The sequence below is a fragment of the Carcharodon carcharias genome, chromosome 5 (assembly GCF_017639515.1).
Source record: "Carcharodon carcharias isolate sCarCar2 chromosome 5, sCarCar2.pri, whole genome shotgun sequence".
Classification (NCBI taxonomy): domain Eukaryota; kingdom Metazoa; phylum Chordata; class Chondrichthyes; order Lamniformes; family Lamnidae; genus Carcharodon; species Carcharodon carcharias.
Window position 1 is genome coordinate 16873021 of NC_054471.1, and position 20225 is coordinate 16893245.

Consider the following 20225-nt stretch of genomic DNA (forward strand, 5'->3'; position numbering starts at 1 on the left):
TGCCATTTTCTGGCCCATTTTTCCAATTGGTCCAGATCCCTCTGCAAGCTTTGAAAGCCTTCTTCGTTGTCCACAACGCCTAGTGTCTTAGGTCATCAGCAAACTTGCTGATCCAATTTACCACATTATCATCCAGATCATTGATATAGACAACTAACAACAATGGTCCCAGCACAGATCCCTGAGGCACACCTAGTCACAGGCCTCCAGTCTGAGAAGCAATCATCCACTACCACTCTCTGTCTTCTCCCACACAGCCAATTTCAAATCCAGTTTACAACCTCTCCATGGATACCAAGTGTCTGAGCCTTCTGAACCAACCTCCCATGTGGGACCTTGTCAAAAGCCTTACTAAAGTCCATGTAGACAACATCCACAGCCTTTCCTTCATCTACTTTCTTGGTAACCTCCTCGAAAAACTCTACAAGGTTCGTTAAACATGACCTACCTTGCACAAAGCCATGCTGACTATCCTTAATCAGTCCTTGGCTGTCCAAATTATTGTATATCCGATCTCTCAGAACACCTTCCAATAATTTACCTGCTACTGACGTCAGGCTCACTGGCCTGTAATTACCTGGTTTACTTGTGGAGCCTTTTTTAAACAACGGAACAACATGAGCTACCCTCTAATCCTCCGACACCTCACCCGTGGCTAAGGAGATTTTGAATATTTCTGCCAGGGCCCCTACAATTTCTACACTAGTCTCCCTCAAGGTCCGAGGGAATATCACGTCAGGCCCGGGGGCTTTATCTACCTTTATTCGCTATAAGGCAGCAAGCACCTCCTCCTCTTTAATCTCTATATGTTCCATGACACTACTGCTTGTTTCACTTCCTTCCTTATACACTATGCCTGTTTCCTGAGTAAATACTGATGCAAAAAAACTGTTTAAGATCTCCCCCATCTTGTAAGGCTCCACACATAGACGACCACTCTGACCTTCAAGGGGGCCAATTGTGTCCCTTACTATCCTTTTATCTTAATATCCTTGTAGAAACCCTTCGGATTTACCTTCACATTATCTGCCAAAGCAACCTCATGTCTTCTTTTTGCCTTCCTGATTTCCTTCTTTAATATTTTCTTACATTTTCTGTACTCTACAAGTACCTCATTTGCTCCTTGTTGCCTATACCTGCTATATACCTCTCTCTTCTTCTTAACCAGATCGCCAATATCCCTTGAAAACCAAGGTTCCCTATGCCTGTTAACTTTGCCTTTAATCCTGACAGGAACATGCAAACTCTGCACTCTCAAAATTTTGCCTTTGAATGCCTTCCACTTACTGAACACATCCTTGCCAGAAAACAACTTATCCTAATCCACTCTTCCTAGATCCTTTCTCATTTCCACAAAATTGGCCTTTCTCCAAGTTAGAATCTCAATTCGAGGATCAGACCTATCCTTATCCATAATTAACTTAAATCTAATGACATTGTGGTCACTGAACCCAAGATGTTCGCCTACACATATTTCTGTCTCCTGACCTGTCTGGTTCCCTAATAGGAGATCAAGTATTGCATCCTCTCTCATTGGTACCTCTGTATATTGATTTTGAAAACTTTCCTGAACACATTTGACAAACTCCAAGCCATCCAGCCCTTTTACCGTATGGGAGTCCCAGTCAATATGTGGAAAGTTAAAAGCTCCTACTATCACAACTTTCTGTTTCTTACATCGGTCTGCTATCTCTCTACAAATTGCTCCTCCAATTTTCTTTAACTATTGGGTGGTCTATAATACAACCCTATTAGTGTGGTCACACCATTCCCATCCTCAGCTCCACCCATATGGCTTCTGTAGACGAGCCCTCCGGGCTGTCCTGTCTACGCACAGCTGTGATTTTCCCTGACTAGTAATGCCACTCCTCCCCCTTTCATCCCTCCCCCTCTATCACGTCTGAAACAAAGGAACCCCGGAACATTGAGCTGCCAGTCCTGCCCCTCCTGCAACCAAGTCTCACTAATAGCAATAATGTCGTAATCCCACATGTCAATCTACGCCCTAAGCTCATCAGCCTTTCCAACAATACTCCTTGCATTGAAATAGATGCACCTGAGAACATTTCTATTACGTACAAACCTTTGATTTCTGTCTATACATGCATTCCTCACTTGACTTTTATCCTTCTCCACCTCACTATCTGCTTTAACATTCTGGTTCCCCTCCCCCTACAAATCCAGTTTAAACCCCCCGGAGCAGCACTAGCAAACATACCCGCAAGGATGTTAGTCCCCCTCCAGTTCAGGTGCAAACCATCCCGTCGGAACAGGTCCCACCTTCCCTGGAACAGACCCCAATTGTCCAGAAACATGAAGCCCTCCCTCCTGCACCATCTCCTTAGCCACGTATTTAGCTGCATTATCTTCCTATTTCTTGCCTCACTAGCACGTGGCATGGATAGCACTCCTGAGATCGCAACCCTGGAGGTCCTGTCATTCAACATTTGCAGGACCTCCTCCTCCTTCCTATCCACGTCATTGGTCCCTACATGGACCACGACATCTGGCTGCTCACCCTCCCTCCTGAGAATACTGAGAACTCGATCCGAGATATCGCGGACCCTGGCACCAGGGAGGCAACAGACCATCCGGTATTTTTGATCTCTCCCACAGAACCTCTTATCTGTCCCCCTAACTATCGAATCCCCTATTATTACTGCTCTCCTCTTTTCCCTCCTTCCTTTCTGAGCTGAGGGTCCAGTCTTGGTGCCAGAGACGCGACCACTACAACTTGTCCCTGGTAGTTCGTCCTCACCAACAGTATCCAAAATGGTATACCTATTATTGATGGGAAGCGGGGGAGAAAGTACTAAGCAGGGAAGTTATCTTAAATCTGTACAAAACACTGGATCAGCCTCGAGTGAAATATTGTATCCAGTTCTGGGCACCACACTTAAGGAAAGACATGAAGACATTAGAAAGGGTGCAGAAAAGATTTGCAAGAATGTTTCCAGGGATGAGAAAATTCAGTTATGTAGATAGATTGGAGAAGCTGGAACTGTTCTCCATGGAGAACAGAAGGTTGAGAGGAGATTTGAAAGAGGTATTCAAAAACAAGAGGGGTCTGGACAGAGCAGATACAGAGAAACTGTTCAGATTGGTGGAAGGAAGGAGAACCAGAGGGCACAGATTTAAAGTAATTAGCAAAAGAAGCAATGATGACATGAGGAAAAGCTTTTTCACACAGCATATGGTTAGGATCTGGAATGCACTTGCTGAAAGTGTGGAGGAGGCAGGGTCAATCAAAACATTCACAAGGGAATTGGATCATTATCTGGAAAGAAAAGATGTGCAAGGCTCCGGGGAAAAGCGAGATAGTGGCACTCATTGAATTGGGCCTGAAGAGGGCCAGTGAGGTCATGATAGGTCGGAAGGCCTCCTACTGTGCTGTAGCCATTCTATGATTCATTCTATGATTCTATGAATACTACAACATGAGCCATGTGACCAGCAGAACCACCAAGATAAGATTTAAATGCTTGAACCATTCAGGTGGCATCTTTCAGTATGCTGCACCAAGGGTCTTCTTGACTGTGGTTGTCTGCTGTGTCTCACACAACCTGGTGCAGAGGGGGGAGGCCCTGACTGTGGAATACATGGTGGACCACAAGGCATCCTCAGATGAGGAAGAGGATGAAGGTGAGCCACAGCATCCAGAGGGCTTGCTAGACCACTTAGAGGGCCTCAAGATTTAATTGCCACGCAAGATATACTAAGGCGTTTCTCCCGACCTGAAGTACACTGGCCATCTGGTCCACCAAAGATGCTCATTACAGGCCCAGTGCTAACTCTAACACCACAGACAGCACAGAATACTTTAGCCATCAGAGTCTAATGCTTTGGTGACGGTCCCTCTAATCAGCACACACACCATGGTGAACCCCAAGCAGCTCCTTACTCGCAATCTCCCACACACACACATTTGGCTGTGGCCCAGATCAGTGCATTGAGACAGTTATAAGCAAAATGTGACATTTAATAAAGGGTGCTCCTGGTACAATGTACTTCCCATGAAGACTCATTTCACGCTTGTGATTCCCAAGTACAGTTACAATAATTCCTTAATTGTTTTCCGTGTGTTTCTACGGGGTATTCCCCTCCACTACCAGCTGTGGTGCACGCAGGCTGCTGACCAAGTTGACCCGTTGTTGAGATGATTTTGATGGCTGATCTCTGGTAATCTGAGGCCATGAGAGCCCCAGGGTTGTGAGCTCCTGAACAATTGCTGGAGCCACTTCTGTTGCCAAACCCACTGAGGCACTGGTGTCACTAGCAGAGGGGCAGAGGAGCTGCTGTCCACATCAGGAGCACCATAAGTGGAGTCCATGTGATGCAGACTGCTGTCATGAGCACACTTATACATTCCTTCTTACCTGAAAAGGACAATCACCTATTGGAGATTCCAAGCACTCGTTCCACTCTAACATTGGCACTGTTCTCTCCCATGCAGCGACAAGGTATGGCATGGAGGTCTGCATGCATCTCCAGCAGCAGCCATCTGGTCTGCTAGATCTGAATTTGTATGAGAGCCACTGTAGTAAGGGTGGCTGAGTTGTACTGTTAGTACTAGAGTTGAACTGCAGACACTTATTTGGGTGGAAACATTAAGTTTATTTACAATATACTCAGCAGCAACTACATGTGTGCTTTCAACTCCAACTCCATCTCTACGCTGTCTGCTGAGGTAGCCTATGCTATTCTCCTATTGGTTACTACAGATCATGTGATCTTTCCTAACAAGTATTGTTCTTAAAAGTACATTACACACTAAATAAAACATACTATATTCCTCGCTCTTTAAATTGGCTATACATATTATATTTACAAGTACATATTTTTCAAGACAACATAATATTTTCACTGGGTAAGGAATTTACAAGTCAGTCTTTTAGTTGGTTTCCCAGTTTGTATGGAAAGTCGCAGTTCCACAACTGCAGATTCTTTGTCAGGAACCCCCTTTTCCAGAGTTGCCTAAACATCAGGTGCTTCGGTGGGCACTTGCAGTTCTGTATACTCAACTCTTACAGGAACATCAGACATGGCTGACCTGGGTTGAGGGTTCTCAACAGGAAACGCAGACCTGGTCATGATCCAATTTGGTCCTTCCCCGAAAATCTTCATGTATATTGGCTCTCCCGCGGTAAATTTCCACTCACGACTAAATCAGTTGTGTCTAGTTTTCTGACCTCCCTGACTCCTTTCCAACTTCTCTATAAATTTGCCATTATTAAGCTCAATCTCATCCCAAGACGGTGTTTCAACAATAACTTAGCAGGTGTGACACCTGTTGTTGTGTGAGGGGTAGTCCTGTAATGAAAAATAAAGCATGCCAGCTTGGTTGCCAAGGAATCACCAGTTAGCTTTTTCATGCCTGCCTTGAATGTTTGAAATGCCCTTTCAACCAGCCCATTTGAGGAAGGGCGTTACAGTGCAGTTTTAACATGAGTGATACCGTTGAGACTGATAAACCGTTGAAACTCAGCACTCATAAATGCCATGCCGTTATTGGAAATGACAACTTCTGATAGCCAACGAATGGCAAAATTCTGGTGTAGTTTCTCAATTGTAGCACCTGATGTTCGTGACTTCACCTCATATCTGTCCAACCATTTTGAATGGGCATCGACAATGAGCAGAAATATTGTTCCCAGGGAAGGTCCAACATAGTCAATGTGTAACCACACCCAGGGTCTACCTAGCCACACCCATGAGTGTAATGGAACTGTCACTGGCAACCTTTGCAGTTGTCCACAATGTGTTACCATACTCTCTGTTTTGCCATCCATTCCTGGCCATCATAAATAGCTGTGTGCTATGGTCTTCATTCAGGAAATTACTGGATGGGAACTGTGTACTTCAACTAAAAGTTGTTCCCTTCCCTTTGGAGGAACCATCACTTGTGCTCCCCACAATAGGATACCATCCTGACTGGTTATTTTATGTCTTCTGTAGAAGTATGGTTTCATTTAATCAGATACGGGCTCCTGTGATGAACCATGTAGCACATGTTCTCATACTTGAGATAGGATTGGGTTCCGACTTGTCCAGTCTCTGATCTGTTAAGCACATACCAACGAGGAATCTAAGAAATTTAACAGTAAAATAAATTCTTGTGGAACTTGAACGTGCTCATCATTTTCTTGTAAAGGCAAATGACTAAGGGCATTGGCGTTTGTGATTTGATTGCCAGGCCTATGTACAGAAGTGTATCCATATGCCACCAAGATTAAGGCCCATTGTATTCTTGCTGAGGCTATGGGTGGTTTAGCCTTTTCCTCACTAAACAAACTTAACAGTGGTTTGTGGTCTGAAACGATTGTAAAATGGCGGCCGTGTACGTACTGGTGAAACTTCTTGAGTCCAAAGATGATGGACAGGCCTTCTTTTTCTATCTGCGAGTATCCCTTTTCTGCTGTTCCTTGATAGATAACCTATTGGCCGTTCTGTGCCATCATCCATCCAACGAAATAGCACTGCTCCCACTCCGTATGGAGCTGAGTCACATGTCAGCACCAATTCTTTTGTCAGGTCATAATACACTAATAGATTGGACAAGTGCAACAATTGTTTCACCTTTATGAAAGCTTCTTTCGAGGTGTCTCCCAAGACCAAGGTTTGTTCTTTTTGAGTAGAGAATGCAGTGGGGCCAGCACTGTAGACAAATTGGGTAAGAACCGCCCATAATAGTTGATCATTTTTGGTGCAGGTGCCTCTCTTCTGGCTCTCACTTTCTTGTCAACTGGGTGGAGGCCTGTGAATCTACCCGGTGACCAAATAGATTACCTCCCTTGCTTGGAATGTGCACTTTTCTTTTTTCAGACGCACTCAGCTTGTAAGAAACGTTTTAACATTTCTTTGCCAAATGCTCCTTTTCAGTGAATCCTGTCACCAATAGATTGTCTAAATAGGCTACAACCTGGGGCAGTCCCTGCAGTAAGCTTTCCATTCTCTGAAAGATGGTGCAAGCTGAGGAGATACCGAAAGGCAATCGTGTATATTGGTACAACCCTTTGTGGGTACTAATTGTAACAAATTCCCGGGAGGCATTCTAGTTGTTGATCAGCATGACTCATGTCAAGCTTTGTGTACGTTGTCCCTCCTGCCAGCATGGCATACGGAACTTCAATTTTTGGAATGGGGTGTCTATGCAGCTTGGCTACTTTGTTAAGCATCAGTTTTTAGTCCCCACAAATTTGGATGCTTTGGTCGTGTTTAAGGACAGGGACTATGGCTGCTGCCCATTCTGAGAACTGAACAGGTTGTATAATGCCCAGTTTCTCTAGCCTGTTCAGCTCAGTGTTGACTTTTTCTCACAGGGTGTATGGCACCGGTTTCTCCTTCATGAAGCGAGGGGTTGCTCCCGGATCCACATGAGTCTTGCAGGCCCTGTGTTTTCCCTAATATGTCCTTGAAGACGGTGGCATACTTTCAAATTAGCACTGGTAGCCCACTTGCTCTCAACTGGAAAATTCCAGGAAAATTCCCCTCAGTTGGCTTGGCCCTTCACTTGCTGCAACCGTCATAGGTAGCTATGCTGATTGGCTTCTATAATGGACAGTTACCCTGCTTATGCCTTTTACTTGAATGTCTTGACCCACACATGTTTTTTTGCTTCGCAGCTGTTTGTTCAATAACTTAATTGATGTTCACCATTATTCAAATATCTGAAGGTATGTTCCCCAATTAATGTAATGGAAGCTCCCATGTCTACTTCTGTTTTAACAGTTTTGCCATTTACTTTCACTGTGACAAATATTGGTTCTGCCTTTTCAACTTTCAGATTAAACAATGAATAAATGTCAGAATTTATTGTTTCAGGCTCTTCTACATTGTAGATTTCATTGGGCTTCTGCTTTTATTTACAAGCCTGCTTGAATCTTTCCTTGCACTGCCTCATCATATGTCCATTTCTATGACAATAGTAGCATTCGATTTTTTTAGACTGCCAAAAGACTGATTGTTTCCACCTCTATTAGAATGATTCTTCGACCTCACCGCTATGTTATTTTTCTTTATTCTCCGGTTAGCAGGGGCTGTTTCCCGCTCCTCGGCAAAGTCTTGTTTCTTCGCGTCACTTTTGGCTGAGGTTTCCTGCCCAATGTGGATAGTATTAAATTGAAAGAAACACTGTTCAAATCTGCAAAGATTAGTGGTAGGTCAGAGGATTGGACAGATTTTAAGAGCTAGCAGAGAATGAATAAAAAGATAATAAAGAGGTAGAAAGCAGAGTATGAGAGAAAGCTAGCTAGTAATATAAAAACAGATAGTAAAAGTTTCTACAAGTATTTGAATAGGAAAAGAGTGACTAGAGCTAGTTTTGTTCCTCTAGAGAGTAGGTCTGGGAATTGATAATGGAAAACAAAGAAATGGCAGAGGCATTGAACAAGTATTGTATGTCTCTCTTCATGGTAGAGGGCTTAGAAAACTTACCAATGATTCTTGAAAATCAAGAGATGATAGGTAGGGATGAATTTAATCCAATCACCATCAACAGGGAAAGGGTGCTGGGAAAACTATTAGACCTAAAGGCTGACAAGTCCCCAGGACCGGGTGGCCTGCATCCTAGAGTCTTAAAGGAAGTGGGGGCACAGATAGCAGAGGCATTCATTAACATCTTCAAAAATTCCTTAGATTCCAGAAAAGTTACAACAGATTGGAAAATAGTTAATATAACACCTTTATTCAAGAAAGGAGGGAGGCAGAAAGCAGGAAACTATAGGTCATTTTACCCTAACAGGGAAAGTGCTAGAATCCATTATTAAGGAGTGCTAGAATCCATTATTAAGGAGCTTATAGTAGGATACTTAGATAATCACAATTTGATCAGCAGAGGCAACAGGGCTTTGTGAAAGGGAAATCGTGCATAATTAACCTGTTAGAGACTTTTGACGAAGTAACATTCAAGGTGGATAAAAGGGAACCAGTAGGTGCGGTGTACTTGGATTTCCAAAAGGCATTTAATAAGGTATCACATCAAAGATTACTACACAAGATGGGTACATAGTGTAGGGGGTAACATATTAGCATAGATAAAGAATTGGTTAGCTAACACAAAGCAGAAAATAGGAATAAATGGGTCTTTGTTATAACTAGTGGAGTGCCACAGAAATCAACGCTGGGTCCTCAACTATTTACAATCTATATTAATGACAGTATCATTGGTAAATTTAGCTACCATACGTTCAAGATAGGTAGGAAAATGAGTTGTTAAGAGAAGGTAGAGAGTTTGCAAAGGGACACGGGGTAGGCCACTTAGCACTAAGATGGGGAGAAATTTCTTCACTCAGAGGGTGGTGAACCTCTGAAATTCTCTACTACGAAGGCTGTGCAGGCCAAGTCACTGAATATATTTAAGAAAGAAACAGGTGGATTCCTAAAAGCATCAAGGGATGTGGGGAGAGAGTGGGTGCAAGGCTTTGAGATAGGGGATCAGCCATGATCATAATGACTGGCGGAGCAGGCTCCAAGGACCGAATGACCTACTCCTGCTTCTATTTTCTGTGTTTCTATGGGCAGAATTTTTTGCTGAGCAGGCGGGCATGCGCTTGACCCACTCAAGTGTAAAATAGCGCGTGATGGCATGGCGATAATTCGGTTGGTGGACACACGTGGGAGTCAGAGCCAGCCATCAATTATGAGGTCAGTTAAGGCTGTTAAAAAGGCAAATAAGGTGGAGTTTACTTTGCCTGTGCAAATTCGTGCTCATCGCAAGGCAGAAGGGAAGCCGACAATTTGTTAAACCTCATTCACGACCGGGATAAAAAGGGTCAGCAGCATTGCCAGTGAGAGTAGTGAGGAATTTAGGTGATAGTTTGCTGCTGGTTGCTTATTGGTGCTTGGCAGCTTCATCTCTGTTTGGGGCTTCATTCTTAGCATTTCCAGGATTCACTTCAGGACTTTTTGGTGTCTCCAAGGCCCGCGGAGGATTCAGACCATGTGGACCCTTCCAGGTGTCAGACAGCCTTCCGTTACCCTGGTAATGAGGATTGTGGTCTCTGCTGGTGGCACCTCCTCTGAGGAGGAAGAGAGGGGCAGAAGAGAGAGGAGGCCACGTGCCCCAATGAAACTTCCAGGGGGTGGACGTGTGGGAGGAAAGGCGCAGGCACAAGGGGCGCAGGGTGAGCAGGAATTCCAAGACGTAAGGCGCCACAGTAAACACCACTACCCTGCTGCCAGGGTTTACAGGCAGCAATGTAGCTACCTCACTATGTCTGAGGTACAATGCCAAAGGAGGCTCCGTCTCTCAAGGGGGACTGTGACCTCCATTTGTTAGATGATTCAGCCTGAGATCAGCTCCGACTGTATGGGTGAACACCCTATGCCAGCGGCTCCCAAGGTCACAGTGACCTTCAACTTCTATGCTTCTGGCTCTTTCCGGGGCTCGGTGGTGGATCTGTGTGGAGTCTCCCAATCAGCTGTCCACATTTGCATCAAGCTAGTGACAGAAGCTCTGTTCAGACAGGTATTGACTTTCATTCATTTCCGTACAGACAAGGCCAGCCAGGTTGCACGAGCCAGAGGCTTTGCAGCAATTGCTGGGTTCCCCCATGTCCAGGGTGCCATCGATTGCGCACATGTGGCCATCAAGGCGCCAGCGGGTGAGCCTGGTGCCTTCGTCAACAGGAAGGGCTTCCACTCCATGAATGTGCAGATAGTGTGTGACCACAAGGTGCAGATCCTGCAAGTCTGTGCAAGGTACCCTGGCAGCTCCCACATTCAGGCTGTTCAGTGCTCCAGCCCGAATGGATGGATGGCTGCTGGGTGATAAGGGCTATCTGTTGAAATGGTGGCATATGATGCTTCTCCGCCACCCAAGAACAGAGGCAGAGCAGCAGTATAATAGGAGTCGTTCGTCCACAAGGGTGGTGGTAGAGAGGACCATAGATCTTCTCAAGATGTGCTTCGATGCCCAGCGGGTTCAGCGAGTGAACTACAATACCCCCCAGAGCAGGTGTCACTGATAGTGATTGCATGCTGCGCTCTCCACAATCTGACACTGGCAAGGGGGTCCCACTGGAGAAAAAAGATCTTGATGCAGCTGCAGAGGCACAGATGATGAATCCAGTAGTGAGTCAGAAGAGGAACATGGTGAAGAGAATGCTGAGGGCATGGAGCCAGACCTCGGAAACCTCCAGGGAGGCAGGGACACCAGTCACTCCTTGATCCAACGTTCCTTCAGCTTCCAGCTCATGCCAGTGCTGCTGCACTGCCTCTTGTGCCCATGGTGCTTTTAATTTACATTTCTGAGTGCTATGTCATGGTGCCATACACCCTCACTGGCAGCAGCATTGGAGGCAGCCTGCTGACTCTGCTGTTTTGTTGGCCTTGATGACCTTGGAAGTTGGCCTCTGGCCAGTGAAGCCTGTGCTGGCCCCGCCTGGGAGGGAACGGCCAGTGCCACTGCTGGCATCTCCCCAGTCATCGCAGCATCATCAGATGCCACAGTCACTGGCAGATGGGCAGAGGAACGGCTGCCATCATCCAGAGCACCCTGAAAGGAACCCACAGAGACAACAAGCAGCTCATGCGCCAATGTGAGATCGCTCTGGATCTCCTTGCTCATCACTGATGGACGGGCACCTATCTGGGATATTGGGTGCCTCATCCATCTTCCACACTGGCACTGACCACCTGTGTGTGGGGTTGCAGGTCTGAGCGCAATCCAGGAACCCCTGATTCTGTCCCTGGAGCCACTCTGTCAATGGAGGCGGCAGAGTGCTTGGCCATGAGGGTCAACGCAGTGCTCATGCTCCGCATGGACCCCTCCATGACGGAGACCATTGCACGCATACCCTCATGGATCTCTGCCAGATCCTCACGCACATCCTGCTGGACATCCAGCATCTACCGCCTAATGGACCAGAGGCTCACCATCTGCCTTTGACTGAGCATCGCCCTGGTCTCCAGCCGTCCTCCGACTGTTGGCACCCTGGGCACTCTCTGCCTCTGCCTGCACATTAAGTGAGTGGGAAGTGCCCTCACTGCCGATCTAATGCCCACCGAGGTACTGGTATCTGCGCTGGTGCCTGGTTTAGAGTGCGGGTAGGATGCAGGTGCAAATGAAGCCTGGTGGTCCTCTGGCATTAGGGGCGGCCCTTCGGGGTCCAGAGAGCGAGCACATGCTGGCGAATCTAAAAGGGAGACAAGGACATGTCATTCGTTAAATTCACCACACTATCACTGGCATGCCTGGTACCTTGGTGAGACAATGGAGATCTGCATCATGGTGCCATCATCTTTCAATGATCTATGCCCTGAGGAACAACTCCATGTTTGAGGCTTGCATCAATGAAGAGCTACACTAGAATGGTTGCACAGTCCAAAACTCTCACCTCTGTGCATTGCATTCTTACCTTCATCTGGCACCCACACCAATCCTCGCCAGGTTGCATGGGGAGCATGCTGGTCTCGAGCTCCTGGGCGTCCTGCTTGAACCTGGTGAGCAGCAGCAGTTGGGGTGAGCCTCTGCCTGTACATGACCTCTCTGATTGGTTATGGCTCATTTTCTGCTGAAAGGACAGAGGAGCATTGATTAGTCCACACTCTACCTACAGCCTGGCCAACCCCAGCTGAGGAACACCTCACAGAGCACATCCGAGTCGTGGCCCTTGAGCCGCAAGGCACTCAGTCCAAGCTGCCAGGGCTCAGACCCTTAGCCAGTGGCGGCGTCATTGACAGTTGGCACTCAGACTCTAGCACCCCTGAGGTCCACGGGGAGACACCCACACCTTAACTTTTCTGCACACTGACCAATTTCAACACGGTACTTACCCTTCCTGAGTGCAGCAGGTCATTGAACCTCTTCCAGCACTGCACCCATGTGAGCTGCACCATGTCATGGCTGCTAACCAGTTCTGTAATCTCTCCCATGCCCTCTTTGTGAGGTGTGGTGGCCTCCTCCTTCCATCTCTGGGGACAAGGGTGTCCCCCCTGGCAGCCACCTCCTCCAGGACTTCTGTGAGGCACTCATCCGAAAAGCGGGTGACCAGGTGTCCACCCGACCTACCCACCCGTCTGCCGTGTCCAGCCCGTGGACTCCATTACTTGAATTTTGACAACGCAGAGGATACATTCTTCCGTGGCAGCCCGCAGGGGGCTGCCTGTGCCAATTTTAAACCATCCGCCGGGTCGCCATTGGCCCCCTAGCGTGAAATCACTGTTGGGGACCAGTCGCAGGAGGCAGCCTGTTTCTGTTCCAATCCTGGGCCCACCGACCATGACCCCCGTGCTGAACACAAAATTCTGCCCTATGTTTCTATATAGACAGGTTAATTGAGTAGGCAAACTTTGGCAGATGGAGTATAACATGGGAAAATGTGAACTTTTTCATTTTAGCAGGAAGAATAGAAAAGCAGAGATAAAAACAAAAAACTGGGGATGCTGGAAATCCAAAACAAAAACAGAATTACCTGGAAAAACTCAGCAGGTCTGGCAGCATCGGTGGAGAAGAAAAGAGTTGACGTTTCGAGTCCTCATGACCCTTCAACAGAAAAGCAGTTTACTTTTTAAGTGGAGAAAGTTTTTAGAACTTCGTGGTACAGAAGGATCTACATGAGTCACATAAAGTTAGTTTACAGGAACATTGGGCAGAATTGTCCATGCCCACTGGCATTGCACATGTTCAGTGGTGTGAGCGGACAACACGATGCGAAGGCCAAAAATTGGTTACAAGACGTCATGAAACCAGTTTGCAATTGTCTGCTCAGCCCGTTGATGACAGGCCATGTTCCGCGCCATCAGACCTCAGGAACCTCATTGTAATGTATCAGAATATCATTTTTAGGTCAGACCAGCAGAATCGTCCTGCCCCCGCCTTGCACTGGATCAAATGACCATGTCGGTGGGAAAACAAGCCGGTGCAGAATACGTCTTGACAACTGTGAGATGCAGAAGTCAGGACTTATTGCCAGAGCCTTGTTCACATTGCAGTCAGCCAAGGAGCAGAAGATGCTGGAGCCTCACGGCAACGGGATCCTGGAGTAACATCCATGGTATGCTGGGTGCATTCTCATGGATATGGCTCTGCTGCGAAGCAGCCCACAGTAGGTGGAAAGTCACGGTTGATGCTCACAATGGACGATGGTTAAGGGGGTGGGAGGGGAAGGTCAAGGATCGGTTGGAAAAGGGAGAGGATTCTGGGGCGGGGTGGGGGGTGCCAAGGGTTGGGAGCGATGGTAATGAAGCTATTGGGGGTTGAGGAAGCGGGTGGAATGAAGGTGTGGGCGGGTGTGAGGAGCAGGGGGGAATGAAGGTATCAGCGGGGGTGAGGATGCAGGGTGAATGAAGGTGTCAGGGGTGAGTATGCTGGGGGTAAGAAGGGGTGGGGATGGGGGGTTGGTGAGGATGCGGGGGGATTGAAGGTGTCGGGGGGTGAGGATGGGGATGGATGAAGGTGTCATGGGGTGAGGTTGTGGGAGGAATGAAGCTGTCGGGGGGGGGGTGAGCATTTGGGAGGAATGAAGGGGTCAGAGGATGAGGGTGCAGGGGGAATGAAGGCGTTGGGGGGGTGAGGATGCGGGGGGAATGAAAATGACGGGGGGTGAGGATGCGGGGGGAATGAAGCTGTCAGGGGGTGAGGATGCAGGGGAATGAAGCTGTCAGGGGATGAGGATGCAGGGGAATGAAGCTGTCAGGGGGTGAGGATGCGGGGGAATGAAGGTGTCAGGGGGTGAGGATGCGGGGGAATGAAGCTGTCAGGGGGTGAGGATGCGGGGGGGAATGATGGTGTCAGGGAGGAGAGGATGCTGGGGGAATGAAGGTGTCGGGGGGGGTGAGGATGCGGGGGGAATGAAGGTGTCGAGGGGTGAGGATGCGGGGGGGAATGAAGGTGTCAGGGAGGAGAGGATGCGGGGGGAATGAAGGTGTCGGGGGTGGGTGAGGATGCGGGGGGGAATGAAGGTGTCAGGGAGGAGAGGATGCGGGGGGAATGAAGGTGTCGGGGGGGTGAGGATGCGTGAGAATGAAAGTGAGGATGTGGGGGGAATGAAGGCATCGCAGGGGTGAGGATGCGTGGGTTTGAAAGTGACGGGGGGTGAGGATGTGGGAGGAATCAAGGTGTCGGGGGTTGAGGTTGCGGGCAGAATGAAGGTGTCGCGGGGTGAGGTTGCGGGCAGAATGAAGTTGTCGGGGGGTGAGGATGCGGGCAGAATGAAGGTGTCGGGGGGTGAGGTTGCGGGCAGAATGAAGGTGTTGGGGGGTGAGGATGCGGGAGGAATAAAGGTGCCGAGGGGGGTGACGATTCGGGAGGTATGAAGTTGTCGAGGGGGTGAGGATTCAGGGTGAATGAAGATGTGGGGGGGTGAGGATGCCGGGGTAATGAAGGTGTCGGGGGTTGAGGTTGTGGGAGGAATGAAGGTGTCAAGGGCGTGAGGATGTGGGATCAATGGAGGTGTCAGGGGGTGAGGATGCCGGGCTAATGAAAGTGTCGGGGGTTGAGGTTGTGGGAGGAATGAAGGTGTCAAGGGCGTGAGGATGTGGGATCAATGGAGGTGTCAGGGGGTGAGGATGCGGGGAGAATGAAGGTGTTGTTGGGGTGAGGATGTGGGAGGAACGAAGTCTTCGGGGGGTGAGGATGCGGGGAGAATGAATTTGTCGGGGTGTGAGCTTGCAGAGGAATGAAGTTGTCGGGAGGAGAGAATGCGGGGGGATGAACGTGTCTGGGGGATGAAGACACGGGGGGATTGAAGGTGTCGTGAGGATGAGGATGCAGTAGGTATGATGGTGTCGCGTGGGTGAGGATGCGGGGGCAATGAAGGTATCTTTGTCCTTTTGTCTATGACACCTTTGGCAATCTCTTCTTTGCCTCCACCTATCACTGGCCCTCTATCCAGCTCTACCCACCCACCCCACTCAAACAGCTTATGTTTCACCTCATTTCTATTTTTCCTTAGTTCTGATGAAGAGTCATACAGACTTGAAACATTAACTATATTCCTCTCCGCAGATGCTGTCAGACCTGCTGAGTTTTTCCAGCTAGTTTTGTTTTTGTTTCAGATTTCCAGCATCCACAGTATTTTGCTTTAGCTCTGTGTGGTGTTCACCTGCCTTCTGCTGACTCTCTCGGATGAGTTGGAAGGCCGAATCTAGAGGCTCATCATCTGACTCAGACATCACAGGTGCCTCTTCCCAGCAGTCCGCCGAGTGCTAGGGAGCTCGGTCAAACCTGCCTCCTCTTATTGAGGACACATGTCCATGCAGTGACCACCAGATTATGAACCCGAACCTGCTCTAGATCTAGGTCCCTACAAGCTGTGTATTTCTGTGCTGGTGGGGGTTGTGGGTAAGCGCTGTGACGGATCTTCCAGGCTGCTTATTTCCAGTTCTTCAATGGAGGAGGTGTCCTCTTGTCTAGAGGTGAGGGACTAGCTGGCTGAGGGTGTCAGTCACTTGGCAGAGTCCCCTGTGAACCAATGTAGAGAGGGATGATGTGGTGCAGGATCTTCATGAGGTTGTTCACCAGCAACCTCACAGTCACCACAGGCACGGTCCACATCCTCACCAGTCAGCGCAATGGCACACTCCTCAAACCAAGTGTGGGGTCTAATGTGGGTCACTCTACCCCTGGCCTGGGACCTCTCCCTGCTGATGTTAGCAGGCTTCTCCTGCAAGTAAACAGATGGAGAGAGTGTGAGCAGGACACATGGCACTGTATGGAGTTTTTGGGTGGTGAGCGGAGCCATGGATGGGATGAGGACATGAGCTCCAGAAGATATGAGTCTGAGAAAGATGTGAGGGTGCGTGTGAGAATTAGCTGTGTTGTCCTTTGAGGTGTGAGATCCCAGTGGATGTCTGATAGGTTTGTGATTGTGTGAGTTGAGAGTGATGAGAAGTAGAACGGATAAGACCATTGATCCTGTAGCAGCACTGGGCGGCTGTTCTCTTTTGCAGGGAATTGGCGCTGACCACTGCTGCCACCACCCCCCACACTGGATTGATAATGCCGCTGCCCCTCCTACCGCCAGTGTGGGGTAAATCACATCATGGCAGGTCTCCACAGCGTCCAAAAGGCGCTCAGGGGAAATTTAGTAAACCTGGGGGCTGCAATCTTTTCGCCTTTCGGGGCCATCCTGTCTTCCAAGCAGCAGCCATGGGCTGGAAGCACTGAGAAGTGTGTTTGCGGCTGGACTTTAAATATGCTGCCTGACATGATGAAGCAGCAAGGTGATGGAGCGACTGGTGAATGAGAGCCTGCCCGCCATGGAAACTGCATGTTTCCTCGGAATATTTAATTAATGCGGTGGGTTTGGGATGATATGGCGTGAAAAGCCGCCAGTTCAGAGAAGATTCACTGGACTCGTTCCTGAAGAAAGGTTGAACAGGTTGGGCCTATATCCATTGGAGTTTAGAAGAATGAGAGGTGATCTTACTGAAATATGTAAGATCCAGAGGGGACTGGATTGGGTGGACACCTGAAGGATGTTTCCTCTTGTGGGGGAGACTAAAACTTGGGGACATAGTTTTAAATAAGAAGTCTCCCAAAGGGTTGTTGGTGTGTAGAATTCTCTTCCCCAGAAAGTCGTGGAGGCTCGGTCTTTGATTTTTAAAAATTCATTCATTGGATGTGGGCTTCGCTGGTTGGGCCAGCATTTATTGCCCATCCCTAGTTGCCCTTGAGAAGGTGGTGGTGAGCTGCCTTCTTGAGCCGCTGCAGCCCATGTGGTGTAGTACATCCACAGTGCTCTTAGGAAGGGAGTTCCAGAATTTTGACCCAGCGACAGTGAAGGAATGGCGATATATTTCCAAGTCAATATGGTGAATGACTTGGAGGGGAGCTTCCAGGTGGTGAAGGAAATTGAGATTCGTCACTCACCCTGAAAGAGCAGAGAGGATCATTAATTCACCTGCGACACTGGATCCATATTCTCTGGAAGATTCCATGTCTGCTCACCTCGTCTGCTGCCTCCTTCTAAGCTTGCTTGGTTTGCAAGGAAGGCTTCATCCTTAGGTTTCTAGGGAAGGGGATCTGCCACCTTGCCGCAGCAACCTGGAGGAGAAGAGGTAGGAAATCATTGCAAACCACAGAGCCACCTGGGTTCTTCCCTCTGTCATGGCCACAAGCAGGCTGCAGAAGCCTCAAGGTCTTCCAGGGGTGGGTGGGTGCTTGGGTGGAAGGGGTGGGTTGTGGTGGGAAGCTGCGGCTCCAGTAGTCACCCATGTGTTGAGTGGCAAACAACAAGATGGTCCTGGTGACTGGAGGCTGGCTGGAGGATGTAAGTGGGTTCCAGGTGTTGCTGCAGCTCCAATTTTGATGAGGGATGGATTACAAGTTGCTGTTGAGGTAAAACTTCTTCCAGCTGCAGCTGTCAGTTTAATTGCTTGATGTCCTACCCAATATGTATCCTTCAATCAGCAATAGTAAACAGGTAATCTGATTACTGATCTCATTGTTGTTTATGGGGCTTTGTTGTGAACAAATTGGCCGCCATGTTTCTCTGCATGACGACACTTATTACATTATTACATTGTTTATGAACTGTTTTGGAATATTCTGTGATCAAGAAAAGCAAGTTTGCATGTCTGTATCAACGCTGTGATATGGCCTAATGCTGACTGGTTCTTGCGGAACCTGAACTGAGCAGGTTCTTGGTGAGTAGATGTTACTTAATGGCACTATTATTAGCTACTATCATTTTGTTTCGTGAAGAAATTTTACCTGTCTTAAGGGGATTTTTATTTTACTCCATGGATACATATCCACAATTTTGCATTAAAACAGTACATATTTCTGAGGCATTTTAAAATATTACACTAGATGAATAAGTTAGCAATTTCAAACACCCTTTTCAGGCAGTCGCTCAGGATCGAGGATGACTTGCTTCTCCTCTGGTCCGATGAGTTCTGAAACGGCTGATAAGTCCAATACGTGATCTGCAGTCTCTGCCTCATGCAGGTCAGGTGGTGTTTGGAGGTTCAGATAGGTGGTTGTTTAGAGGCTTGTTTGCTCTCTCCAATACCTTGACTTCGCCTCTGTCTCTTCCCAACAATGGTCAGGATTTTCCAGCCCTGCCAACGTGGGATCCGCTGCAGGGAATGTGGCAGGCCAGGCAAAAGTCCATTGACTTTCAGCAGAACCAGGAGATCCCAGCTGCAAGTGGGCCAGAAAACCTCAGCCAATATCTCTCGGTGTGCTCGGTACTTTCACGAATGAACCTTATCCATGTTGGTTAGTTGCAAGCCAAGGATTCCCATAAGTCAGTGGGTATGTTTGACCTTGAGGACATCCCTAATGCATTCCTGTTGTCTTCCTGGGAGTCACCTACTGTGACTGAGCTCTGAGTAGAGCAGCTGCTTTGGGCGTCTGGCATCAGGCATACAAATGATATGTCCTGCCCAGCAGAGTTGGCTTTCAGTGATTAGCACCTTGATACTGGGCATATTGGCTTGGCAGAAGACACTATTGTTGGACCACCTTTCTTGCTACCGAATTTGGAGGATCTTGCGAAGGCACAGAACAGACAGGAAACTATTCAACCTATACCACCTTTAATCCAAAACCAAAATCACTTCGACTTCAGCCATTGAGACAAGTATGCAGATGTTGCTTGTCTGTGTGCTTACTCAGAAACTGAACACCAGGTCATTGTCAACTCCTTCTCCGAAACATATGTCTCAGAACACCTGGGAAATTAAGGTCTTCTTCCAACTAGCTCCCATAACACACACCTGCCCCCATTAATTAAGATCAACAGTGAGGTCCTGGAAATGTGGACCATTTCCTATATATTGGAAGCCTCCTATCGACAAAGGCAGACATAGATGACGAGATTCATTGGCATCTTCAATGTGACAGCTCAGCTTTCGGCTGACTGAGGAAAAGAGTATTTGAGGACCTGGATCTAAAAACTAATACTAAGGTCATGGTCTTTACCAGACAGTGATGATCCCATCCCCATGCCCCTATATGCTTTAGAGGCTTGAGCAACTTACAGCGGACACCTCAGAGCACTGGAGAAGTCCCACCAGCGGTGCCTTTGCAAGATCTTCCATATCCAGTGTCAAGAATGGCAGTCCAATTTCAGACAGTACCACAAGTACAGTAGCTGCATATATTAAAATTTTGCTTCAGAATTCAAATCATAGTTAAAAGTTCAATTAACTACTAAAGATTGTGGGGCTGAACTTAGTCTTCGCCTTTAGTAAAACTGGGCCTATAGCAAATTGATGGCCCAATTAATACTCTACGTGAATTCAGTAAAAATGAGAACGTGACCCTGTGTGCAATA

At 47.9% G+C, this 20225-nt stretch overlaps 1 protein-coding gene across 1 annotated transcript in view; it reads left to right on the forward strand.

Moving 5' to 3' along the window:
* The window catches only part of LOC121278115 (dynein heavy chain 8, axonemal-like), a 1831678-nt gene that overhangs the window by 1443339 nt on the left and 368114 nt on the right, over positions 1–20225 (forward strand). The window lies entirely within an intron of this gene.